Source organism: Pongo pygmaeus, chromosome X (assembly GCF_028885625.2).
Source record: "Pongo pygmaeus isolate AG05252 chromosome X, NHGRI_mPonPyg2-v2.0_pri, whole genome shotgun sequence".
NCBI lineage: Eukaryota > Metazoa > Chordata > Mammalia > Primates > Hominidae > Pongo > Pongo pygmaeus.
Genome location: NC_072396.2, coordinates 154,545,568 through 154,558,256, shown reverse-complemented (window position 1 = coordinate 154,558,256; position 12,689 = coordinate 154,545,568).

Sequence of the window (12,689 nt, the reverse complement as noted above, 5' to 3'; positions counted from 1 at the left end):
GCAGATTCTGGCATACCTGCACTCTTGGGGGCCCAGGAAGGCCCCCACTGCCCTGGCAGGGTCAGAAATGCCTGCTCCTACTCCTGGCTTCTCCCTGCTATCAGCAACCACTCCAGACTCAGAGCAAAGTTGGGCCAAGCCCAGGTGCTGTCACAGCCTGGCTGGGTGTGCACACACTCAGGGCAGTGCTGACATGTCAGTCCCCTCCTGGCTTGGACCCCTATGGAATTTGGGCGCCAATGAGCATAGTAGGGAAGCTGATGGGTTGGAGAGGGCAGCTCATAACTGGCCTGTAGGCATCCCTTGGCACCTATGGCCTGGGCTCTGTGAATGACAGCAGGAGGCAGACAGGTTCCGGGGCAGAAGTGGGAGAGTCCCGGGTGAGGCCCCACCTTCAGGCTGGGGAGGGCCTGAAGTCTGGGGGCTGGGCTGCCAGTCCTGTGGACCAGAGGAGGAACTTGTGGTGCCTTTTCTGGGCCCACCCATGGCCACCTATGGACCAACTGGCATTCACTTTCTCCCTTCTGAGGCCCAAAAATCCCCAGGCTCAGCCAGAGGTGAGCAGATGTCGGGACAACCAGCTTCAGAGTGGAGCTATCCACTCCAGGGCCTTCCCTCTGCTGGAAGCTGCAGAGACGGGAGGACCTGCTTGCAGAGAGAAGCTTCCCACTCCAGGGTCTCCTCTCTGCTGGGAGCTGAACACTTGTTGGGACACCCTGCCTGCAGGAAGGAGCTGCCCCCCTGCAGGAGACTAAGCTGTTCTACTGCTAATTAAAGCTCCTCTTCATCTTGCTCACCTTCCATTTGTCTATGTACCTCATTCTTCCTGGTTGCAGGACAAGAACCTAGAACCCATTGAATAGCTGAGCTAATAGAGCTGTAACACAAACAGACTGAAACATGCCCCTTGCTCACCATGTTGCGAGCAATGAGAAGGAGATAAGAGCTGTGGCCCATCCGGGAGCCCAGACCTGGGAGCTCCCTGAGCCAGGGCTGTGACTCCCTCTTTGGGGCCCTGCAGTTCCTGGCATCTCCAAGCTTCCAGGTGCCACCATGTTCTGCAGTGCCAGCTGTGGAAGCTGCTTGTGGTGTGCCTGGTCCAGCTGCAGGTTTGTGGAGAGCCAACACCTGTGCCAGTGCCTAAAGCTGCCTGCCCCACTGCAGCAGCTGGCATGTCAGACTGTGGGCAGTGGCTGGACCCCACAGTCATTCACGCAACCCTCACCATTACACGCCTGACTCGCCCTTGGCGGGAATGGGACCCAGACTGGTAATGTGAGCTGAGCGCAGCATGCCAGGTTGAGTGGTCAAAACAAGCCCAGCAGGCCCAAGCAAAATTCAGGCAAAGGTGCCACTGGCCATAAAGGTTTCTTGCCAGAAAAATGACACCCCAAAGGTCCCATAACATTACAAAATAGCGAACTCTTATACATGAAATGGATTAGTAAAAATACATGTGTGATTAATATCATTCATAAACTTAGATGTTGAAACTAATTAAATCTTCTGTTAAAAGGAACAAATTTGAAAATTACTAAAAGGAAACAAAGATAAATCTCCAATCGCTCAATAGAACAGGAAGCCAAAGATGGTATGCAATGTGTTTCCTTCCATCCACCATGACCTCCCTTACCAAGAATTCTGACTACTCTCTTCAAATACAGGGTGAAGAAAGGGCCTGATTTCACATGGGGTAGGTTGTGCCCCTGGAACGTGTACTGGCCCTGTCCCTAAACCTGCCACCTACTGGCCCTGGCTGCAACTTGTACTCATACTCCCTCTTTCCCCTTTCTCAAAGCCTCTTCATACAGAGATGGGTAGGAGGTGGGATCTGTCCCATGGACCCTGGCCACATACTCCAGGACTTTCATCTTGTTGGTTTTAGTGTGGGCTCTTGGACTCTACAGGAACTCATAGTGTGCAGGATCACTGCTGGGCACCTGGTGGTACTCCAGGTAGTTTTCCTGCACCCAGTCTTCGGTGAGCAGCTTCCTGGGCTTCCCATAGACACTGTGCTTCCTCCCAGAATACAGCCCCATCGCACTCAGGGTTTCCCATATGACTTCTTCAGGGGTGCAGTTGCCCTCCATTATAATCGTGCACAGGACCGTTATCTGGAGGCCTGCATTGGGCTTGCTCTGATCATCACCCAGCAGGCCATCATAGGAGAGGCCCAGGGAAGTGACAAGGATGTAGGAGTGGCCAGTGGTATCCACTTCCTTCACGTCAAAAAAAAAAAAAAAAGACCAGCCACATGCACTTGAAGATCGCAGGAAAGTAATCCTTATAATTTTTGATGACACTCTCTAGCATTTCTGCCTTTGTGATTGTCTCCTTGACTCAACACTTGTAGAGCAGGAAATGAACCAACTCAGTCACCTTCCCATCAAGTGCTTCTTGGAACAAGGTCTTCAGGTCTGCTGGATCTGGTGAGGTGCTTGGAGCCTCCTCTTGGCTGCTGGAGCCCTCATTAGATTGGCTCCATAGAGTGTTGTCAATGGTAGTGGGGGAGGTGGAGGCTCCCTGAGGACTCTGGGGAGAACCAGTTGACCCAGCAGCAGGCAGCCCCTCCAGGGTGCCCACTGTCAGAGGAGAGGAGAAGGAGGCAGCCTCCTGCTCTTCAGCCAAGGGAGTCTGCACAGCCACCAGGCCCAAAGCCTCGTCTCCTTGGGCCTCAAGGTTTTCCTCAGGCTCGCAGTGCTGATCCCTCTGCTCAGGAGACATGATGACTCTGGTCAGAATGGCAGAGTGTGCGCAGGAGCTGGGCAAGCGGGACCTACAGGCCTGAGGAGAGAGGGAGCCAGTGAGGGACCTCAGCTGAGAGCCAAACCTTGGAGGCTCTAACAAAAGCAGACTTATGGATCTTTTCATTTGGTGCTCCTCTGGGGCCTCCTGGGGCACCTATCCTCCTAGCTGGCCTGTTCACCGAGAACTTGGAGGAAGTGAGAGTGTTACAGTGAGTAGCTAGTCAGGTATGATCAGGGAAGGAGAGGGTTCCCCCAGCCACTCCATGCCTGTGCACATGCATGCATGTGCGCACACACACACACACACACACACACTAGGAATGTTGGGTGACTACCAGGCGATGGTCAAGTGGTTAACTATTTCTGTAAAGTAATAATTGTTCACAGCCCTTGCCAGCGAAAGGCAGTCTCCTAATAGAAAACACCTGAAATGGATCAGCAGCTTCCCAATAAGATCTCAGGACTGGGGAGAAAGTAACACAAGATCTCTGAAGTAGGCTGATATGGTTTGGCTGTGTCCCCACCCAAATCTCATCTTGAATTCCCACACATTGTGGGAGGGACCCAGTGGGAGGTAACTGAATCATAGAGGCAGGTCCTTCCCATGCTGTTCGCATGATAGTCTTATGAGATCTGATGGTTATTATAAAGGGGAGTTTTCCTGAAAAAGCTTCTTTTTTTTTGCTTGCTGCCATCCATGTAAGATGTGACTTTCTCCTCCTTGCCTTCTGCCATGATTGTGAAGCTTCCCCAGCCACATGGAACTGTAAGTCCAATTAAACGTCTTTCTATTGCAAATTGCCCAGTCTTGGGTATGTCTTTATCAGCAATGTGAAAACTAATACACATGCCAACATAAAACCCCAAGTCAAGAGGTCAAGCTGTGCTTTTGGTTTCTCAAGTTGACTACTTGGCCCTCTTCCGAGTTATACTTTTCTTGTTTCCTTTTCTTCCTTTCCTTACTGTTCTAAAGCTTTGTGTTTTGTTTGTTTGTTTGTTTTTTGCCTCGGTCTTTCCTTCTGCCTTTTGCCCCTCAGTCGAATTCTTTCTTCTGAGGAGGTAAGAACTGAAGTTGCTGCAGACCTATATGGATACACCATCAGTAACTCAGGGTAACTTGGGTACCTGCCACCACTAACAAGAAGGCTCCTCAGGGTGCAGCTTGTCAGCAGAAGGCAAGGCTCTAGCACTAACAGTAGGATAGATGGGGTTGGCACTTTGGAGTCCCCTCTGTTCTGGGGCCAGTGGAGCCCTTTGTATACATTCAAAGTAAACACCTCACCTTGCCTGCTGGCAATACCTGGGCCTCCTCTGCTCTATGACTTCAGGACACTGCCTCAGACCAAGGCCCAAACCTCTTTGAGACCTGGGAGAAAGAAGTGAGGGGGCACCACACGGAAACTTCTGCACAGGATTCCCAAGGCTGACAGAAGGAGCAGGTTTCAGGAGTGCCTCCTCTGTCTGCATGTCCTCCAGGTATTCAGATTTATTCCCAACAGTGCCCAGCCCTTTCGCTCCTGCTTAACTGTGGATGAGTCTTATATGCCAAGGCCACCATCTTCCTGGGACCCCCAAGGAGAAAGTGGGGGACCAGTCCCTTCTCCACAGGCCTTCCTGGCCTCCCAGGACTGATAGCAGAGGCAAATTTCCTAGGTCCAGGATAACAGTCGGCTGAGTCCTCTCTCAGGGCTCTAGGGGACTTCTCTCTTTGCTGGCCTGAGGCTCTACTCCTCATATTACACACCTCTCGTCACTGGCACCCCAAAGACACAGCAAAGATGTGCCACACACAGCCAACACTCCCAGGACCTCCCAGGGTCGAGGTCCTCTGAGTCCTCCCTCTTCTTCCTCCTCTTGATCCTGTCAGGGTTGAGCCTCACCCCTTTGTGGACCTGAATCTATATCCCTCAAATTGCCAAGGCCAATTGAGGAGGTGCCTCAGTTTCAGACAGAAGTGGAATAGGCCCCCTGTTCTGGGTTGCTGGGTCCCCACAGGCCTGCCTTGTCTCCTAGCTGGGCCTGGACCCACCCTCTGCTCCCCTGAGGCCATGCTCATGATACCAAGCCCCTTCTCTCCATCAGCCCCCGATGTGAACATCAGGATCCACATGCCTGGCCACCATGCCCGGAACTTCCCCGGGCTGACAGCAGAGATGAAGCCTCGCTCTGTGGGATCTCAGCCCTCCCTCAGGGTCCAGACCTTGATGCCTGGCAGGCAGATCATGGGTCCTGCCCTTTCCTAATCAGCCCTTCCCTGGTCACACCAAGCCCTGTCTCCAGAATCCCCTGCGGCTTAAGTGGCAGTGGAGCCGGGAGCGGCCCAGCCAGAGAAGTCTGGCCCCGGGTGGTCCAGGGCTGGCAGCAGGGGTGGCACTGGGTTAATTGGAGTCCTCTCTCTGGGGTGGGGGCATCCTCAGTCTTCCTCAGTGTCTCACCTTGCCTCCTCACAGAGCCAGGGCCTGTTTCCCTCCACCAATCTCAAGCTGTCACTCAGAGCGAGGCGCTCTTGCTATCCTCTGACCCCTGAGGTCACGTCAGTGGCGTGACATCTGGCCCTCAAGCCCGGGGCTTCCCTGGGTCGACAGCAGCAGCAGAACTGGATTCTTCCAGGTGTGGGGGTAGGAATGGTTATAGGGGCCCTCAAGCTTCCCTCAGTGTCCTGACATTGATTCCTTGCAGAGCCTGGACCTCCCGCCCTCTGCCAAATGGGTCTGCTCCCTTCACACCAAGTCTCTGACTCCCAGTCCCCTGAGGTGGCAGTGGTGGGAGGCGTGTGTTCAGGGCAACAACATTGCCAGGATCTTCCAGGACTTTTAGAAGGGGCTGAGCTGGATTCTCTGGTTCCTCTATGAGGGGAGAGTGAACCCTCAGTCCTCACTCAAGAGGATCTTCCTCCTGGCTCTTGGATCTTTAATGAAGCTATGGGCAGGAGATACTCTGTTTCTGCCACTTCTGAGCATTTGCCCAGCTGCACCTCTTGCAGAGAATGGCTGCGGGTCCCAGGCCAGGTACTCCCTGCAGAGCGGCAGCTTCTGTGATTGTAGTGACCTCTGGGAGAAGTCGCACACCTTCCCAAGGAAGCTCTTCCCCAGCCAGAGGTCGAGTTTGCAAATCTTTTTTCCTAAAATATTTGTTTTTACATTGAATAGGCTGAGCAGCAGCAGGAAATTTGGGGATTCCTGCCATTAGAATTATCTAGTATTTCATAGCTCAGTGCAGTGATTTTCGTTTTTAAACTTTCATTCAGCATCAGAAATCATACTTAACCTCATTATGCCTGTTTCATTCTAATGCTCAACGCTCTATTTGTAATCCATTCTTTATGTTCAGTTAAGCCAATCTTCACCTATTAATGTGGTTTTAGTTGGTTATTAGCACAGACTGGAGCTACTACTGTTTCAATGAAACCAGACTACTGGCACCTGTGGTCTAGGTGCCACCTGACATTTTCACAGTGGAATGGGGCAAAAGTTTAAACATTTCCTTCTACACATCCTGTCATCTTCCTTCTTTGCCAGCTATGGACTCTCCCTAACTTCCCCGACACTCTGGCCACTTCGATTAAAGGTACCAGTTAAACACAGTCTTCATTCTCCCCCAGGGCTTTGCTTTGTTATTTAGATTTTGTTGTTGATACTATTTGTTGTTTTTTTTTTTTTTTTAATTTTACTCTTTCTTCTATAGTTTTTCAGGATTGATTTTGGTAGTTGAAGGCAGGAGTCCAAGCCTGACATTCATCTTGGCAGCTAAATTTTAAGCATTATATCTGTAAATCTTGAATAATAAAAATTGATATCTTTTCAATAGTCTGTTCTCTATTAAGGGATATAGAATACAGCTCTGTTTATCTGGGAACTTTTTGACCTAAATCTATCAGTACTTGCATAGTTGTTTCCATAAAGATCCTGTATGCTTTGTCTATCTCCATTGGATAATTTATATATTTTGTTGCCATTGTGAATGGGGTATTTTCTATTACTTATTCTGAATAGTTATTTATTTGGGTTGCAAGGATTTTGGTTTTACTGTAGTAATCTTCTGTATACTATTTTTCTGAAGTCTGTGATTTGACTATCCCATCTGCACAATTCTTTGAATTCTATAGATAATCATATTGTCATACCAAATATTAAATCTGTTCAATATTTATACTGATTTCTTTTGATGTCCACATCTCTGACCTTATGTTACAGTGTAATTTCCAAAGATAGAGGTTATAGCATAGTCCTATGACAAGAATTCTTCTGACATTTCATGTTTGGGTATGCTGGCCAGTGATCATGGGAAAAGCTAATTTCCTTCTAACCTCATTTTGCTAAAAGTTTTGACCACAACCTTGCGTAGAATTTCCTCCAGAATCTTTTCTGTACCTATTGTACCTATTAAAGTGATCGCTTTTTAAAATCTTAATTCGATAATGTAGGAAATTACAATTGAAAATTGTTTTATATTAAATCATGTTTTTGTTCCTTGGACACAATCTGTTAATTCACTTCTATGTTGAATATGCTACTAATTTAATTAATATATTTGCCTCTGTGTGAGTGAAGTTTGGCTCAAGTGTTTTCACGGTGCTGTCCTCCTCTGGTACTTGAATGAAGAATGGTTAGCTTGGGAAAATAATTTGAATAATTGCCCAACTTTTCGTATGCCTTGGAAGAGTTTACTTAAGGTGGCTTTGAGCTTTACCTGATAACAATGTAGAACTGGCCTCCGAAGCTGCCTTGTCCACATTTGAGGATGGCTTGAGCTTCGATTAGTTTCACTTTTTATTGTTTGGTTAAAGATTTGAATTTCTTTTTGTATCAATTTGTTCATGTACTTATTTTCCTAAAATATTATCCATTTCACTTGGGATTTCAAATTAAATATCATATTTATTTCAAAAATACTTTCATTACAAACATTTTCAAATATACCTAATAATAGAGTAAATACTATAATTAATCTAATATACCAGACTCTCAGTATCAATAATCTTCAACTCATGGCCAATCTGGTTCTAATTATACCCCTACTTACTCCGCATAGCAGAAACTGAAATAATGTGGAGCAAATGCAAGACACCATGGATTTTGACTTATATTACTTACCTATTCTTGGATATTATCCACTTTTTCCATTAGGGCCCACAGCATGTTACTCATACTTGTCTTAAATTCCCAGTCAGATCATTCCAACATCTCTATCATATCTGAGTCTGTTTCTGATACCTGCTCTTTGTCTTCACACTGTGTTTTTTTTTTTTTTCTATTACTATGCTTTGAAATTTCCTTTTGCAAACTTGCCACAATGTGTCAGGTGAAAAGAATGGAGTTAAATAGGCCTTTAGTGTGAGGTTTACCTTCATCTGGCTGTGTTTACTGTTTGCTGTAGCTGTAGGTGTCAGAGGCTAAACCTCCCTGTGGTTTCCTTCACTTTTCCTCCTTGGTTGTGTTTGGTTTTCCTTGGAGACCTGTTCACTATGGTCTGGCACTCACAGTTCTTCTATCCCTCCCCTAGCCCCCCACCCCCTGACAGGCCCCAGTGTGTGATGCTCCCCTTCCTGTGTCCATGTGTTCTCATTGTTTAACTCCCACTTATGACTGAGAACATGCGGTGTTTGGATTTCTGTTCCTGTGTTAGTTTGCTGAGAATGATGGTTTCCAGCTTCATCTATGTCCCTACAAAGGACATGAACCCATCCTTTTTTGTGGCTGCATAGTATTCCATGGTGTATATGTGCCACATTTTCTTTATCCGGTCTATCACTGATGGGCATTTGGGTTGGTTCCAAGCCTTTGCTATTGTGAATAGTGCCACATGGCACGTGTATACCTATGTAACAAACTTGCACGTTCTGCACTATGTAACAAACCTGCACGTTCTACACATATACCCCAGAACATAAAATGTAATAATAATAATTTAAAATTAAAAGATATTCCCTGGAAAAGTAATCCCATCTCGATCACTTTGCTCCTTTAGTATCACTTCATACGTGCTCTTTTCTCCTTTCCAAATAATCATCTGAGGCCCAGCTGATACAGCGTATTATCCTCAAAGGCTTTGTTGACTCCAGCTACACTCTAAATTCTATACTGTAAATTGTTGATTTTTTTTTTTTACCAAAAAAACCCCAAAAAACAAAAAAAAAACAAAAACGAAAACAAAATAGCCGTTTTAATAAAATTAAAAATGAAATGCTTTGGTATATATCTAACAAAACACGTACATATCAGGATGGTGAAAACTACAAAATGCTGATGAAAAATTCAAAGAAGGCCCAACTAAATAGACATAGCATGTACATTCACTGGAAGACTCAGTGAAGATATGTGATCTGTAACAAAGCGATCCATAGATCCAATGTAACTCTAGTAAAATACCAGCAAGCTTTTTTATACTTGTACACAAGCTGATTCAAAAAGCATATGGAAAGGTAAAGGTTTTGAAATAATTAAAACAATTTTCAAAACACAGAGTAATTGCACTAATCATACCACTCAATTTTAAGATTTAGCATAAGCCTAAAACAATCAAGTCATTATGGAATTATCTAAGGGATACACGTATAGATTAATGGATTAAAACAGAGACTCCATAAATAGACCCACACGAATATAGCAATGGAGGTTTTAGAAAGGGGTAAATACAATTTATTGGAAAAATATTAGTCTTTTCAATTAGTGGTATTGGAACAATTGAACATCCATGTGTTATAAAAAAGATTTGACCAAAACCTCACATGTAATACAAAAATTAACTCAAAGTGGATCACAGATCCAAATGTTACATGAAATACTGTAAAACTTTTAATGAAGGCTGGGTGCGGTGGCTCACGCCTGTAATCCCAGCACTTTGGGAGGCCGAGGTGGACGGATCACGAGGTCAGGAGTTCAAGACCAGCTTGACCAACATGGTGAAACGCCATCTCTACTAAAAATATAAAAATTAGCTGGGCGTGGTGGTGCACAACTGCAATCCCAGCTACTCGGGAGGCTGAAGCAGGAGAATCGCTTGAACCCGGGAGGCGGAGGTTGCAGTGAGCTGAGATCGTGCCAGTGCGCTCCAGCCTGGGCAATAGAGTGAGACTCCGTCTCAAAAAACAAACAAACAAACAAACAACAACAGCAACAAAAAACTTTTAAAGAAAACATAGGGTGAAATATTAGTAGCCTGATGTGAGGCAAAGAGGTCTTAAACATGACACCAGCAGTGTGATTCATAAAGAAAAGAAACAATAAATTAGACTTCCTCAAAGTTAAAACTTTTGCTCTGAGAAAGACAGTGAGGAGAGACTAAAAAGCCAAACGAAGTATTCACAAGTATTTGCAAATCATGTATACACCAAAGGCCTTTTATGAAAATTGTATAAAGATTCCTAAAATCTCAAAACTTAGAACACATGTCAGAACACATTTCAAAACACAAAGTTTCACCAAATTTTGTTCAAAGATCTAACTGGCTTTTCTTTATGATTCTTGAATGGGCATTTTTTCTCTCCGTCAACTTGAATGAGTGTCCCTATGTGTTGAGCAAAAGACGTTGGCTTATAGGCAGAAGAGGACTGAAAAAAGTAGAAACAGGGAACAAAACGTGGTTTGGTGATTTCAAAGTTGATTTCCTTGTAGGATTAAAGCAGAGAAAACTTTCTTATCGTGCCTGCTGAGGTACGGTGGGCTCCTTGTTATTGGTTGCTGTGACTATTCTGTCTTTAATTTTTTGAGAACTGGCCCATTTCAATGTTCACTTTGATGAATGGCAATTGGTACAAGGGACACTATTCTGATTTTGTCTGTTCTGCTGGAGCCTGGGGCCAGAGATTAGGGCAAAACAATGGCCTCCCATGAGTTCATTTAACACAAACAACCACATTTTTTAGAAGGGCAAAACATATCAATAGACATTTCACCCAAAAGGACATACGCATGACAAATAAGCCCATGAAAAACTATTCTACATCACAGCTATCAGAAAAATGCAAATTAAACCATGATCGGATGCCATAACACATATTTGAAAATGACTGAAATTTTTAACGAGATACTTCTAAGTGCTAACAAGGATGAAGAACAACTTGAAATTTCATACATTGCTAGTGGCAGTTATGAAACGGGACAACTGCAGAAAATGATTTGGTAATTACTTATGAACACATGCCATGTGACTCAGCGATTTCACCTAAGGGAAAAAGAAAAATTTATGTTCACACAAAAGCCTATGTACATGAATGTTTATAGCAGCTCTAGTCATATTTGCCAAAACCTGGAAATTATACAAATGTATTTCCATGGATAAATGGGAAATGAAATTTTGGGGCATCCTTACTTACTATGAAATACTTCTCAGCAATGAAAAAGAATGGACTACTGATACACACAACAATGTGTTTCCAACTCGAAGGTGTTTTGCTGTGTGAAAGGAGCCAGTCTCAACCAGTTACATATTCTATTACTCTGTTTACCTGACATTCTTGAAAGAGAAATCTGAAACAATGGAGTACAGATGAGTGGCTGCCAGGGTTCGGCGCGCAGTGGTGGGTACAGCTATAAATGAATTGCACATGGAGGAGGTTTCTTTTGGGGAGAAGACATAATAATCTTAACTGTTAATTCACCTAAAAGCAGAGCTTCAAAATGCAAGAAACTACATCTGATAGAACTGCAAGGATAAATCGTCAAATCTACAATGATATTTGGAGATGGCAACAGTCCTCTCCAAGTAAATGATTGAAGTAGACAGAAATTCTGCAAGGGTGTAGGAGGAGCTGAGCAACAAAGAACCAATTTGAGCTGATTAGATTTTAGTGAACACTCCTCAGAACGACAGTAGATTATATGATATTTTCAAGTGTGTGTGGAATTTTTACCAAAAGAGACCAGAAAACAACCCATAAAAAATTTAAAATAATTGGAATTGTACAAAGTATCTTTTTAAAATCTATAATGGAATGTAATTCAAAATATAACAAAGGAAATATCTGTAAAGTCCTTAAGTATTTTTAAAATGAATGACACATTTTTACTAATCCGTGTTTAAAAAATTCTTGAGGAAAGTTAGAAAATATTTTCAAATAAATAAAAATGGAAATTGGAAATGTGATGTTTTAAAATATCTGCAATTTAGCTAAAATGTGCCTAGGGGACATTTTATGTACTGAAATGTTTATATTAGAAAGTAATAAAAGACTCAAATATGTATATTTTGATCTTAAATAACTAGAAAAAGGAAATTAAACCTAAGGTGAGCAAAACGATGGGGATATCATAGACAAGAAGAGAAAAATTAATGAAATTGAGGTTTCAGAAATTTTAGAAAAACAATAAATAATACTGACGGAATCAAAAGTTAGATCTTTAAGTAGATCAGACAAGCTGAAAGGCCCGAAGTCAATCTGAGAAATTTGAAACACAGGGGTTTGGGCCAGGTGCGGTGGTTCAAGCCTGTAATCCCAGTACTTTTTGAGGCAGAAGCAGGCAGATCTATTGAGGCCAGGAGTTCAAGACCAGCCTGGCCAAGATGGTGAAACCCTGTCTCTACTAAAAATACAAAAATTAGGCAGGCGTGCGGTGCATGCCTGTAATACCAGCTATTCGGGAGGCTGAGGTACGAAAATGGTTTGAGCCTGGGAGGCAGGGATTGCAGTGAGCTGTGATCTTGCCACTGCACTCCAGCTTGGGCAACAGAGTGAGACTCTATCTCACAAAACAAAACAAAATCCCAGAAAACGTGGTTCTGGAGAAGCAACAGCTTTGAACACAGCTAGAAGGAGAGGACATTTTACAGAAACTATAAACTGTTGTGACAACAACAATGTTTGTTTCTTAGAGAAGTTTCTGAGAAGACCAGATTTGCCTTGAAATGCTCAACGTGTCTGCTATGTTACAGATGCTTTCAAACGTATTAACCCAGGGGTCCCCAACACCCCCGGCCATGGATAGGAACTGGGCTGCACAGCGG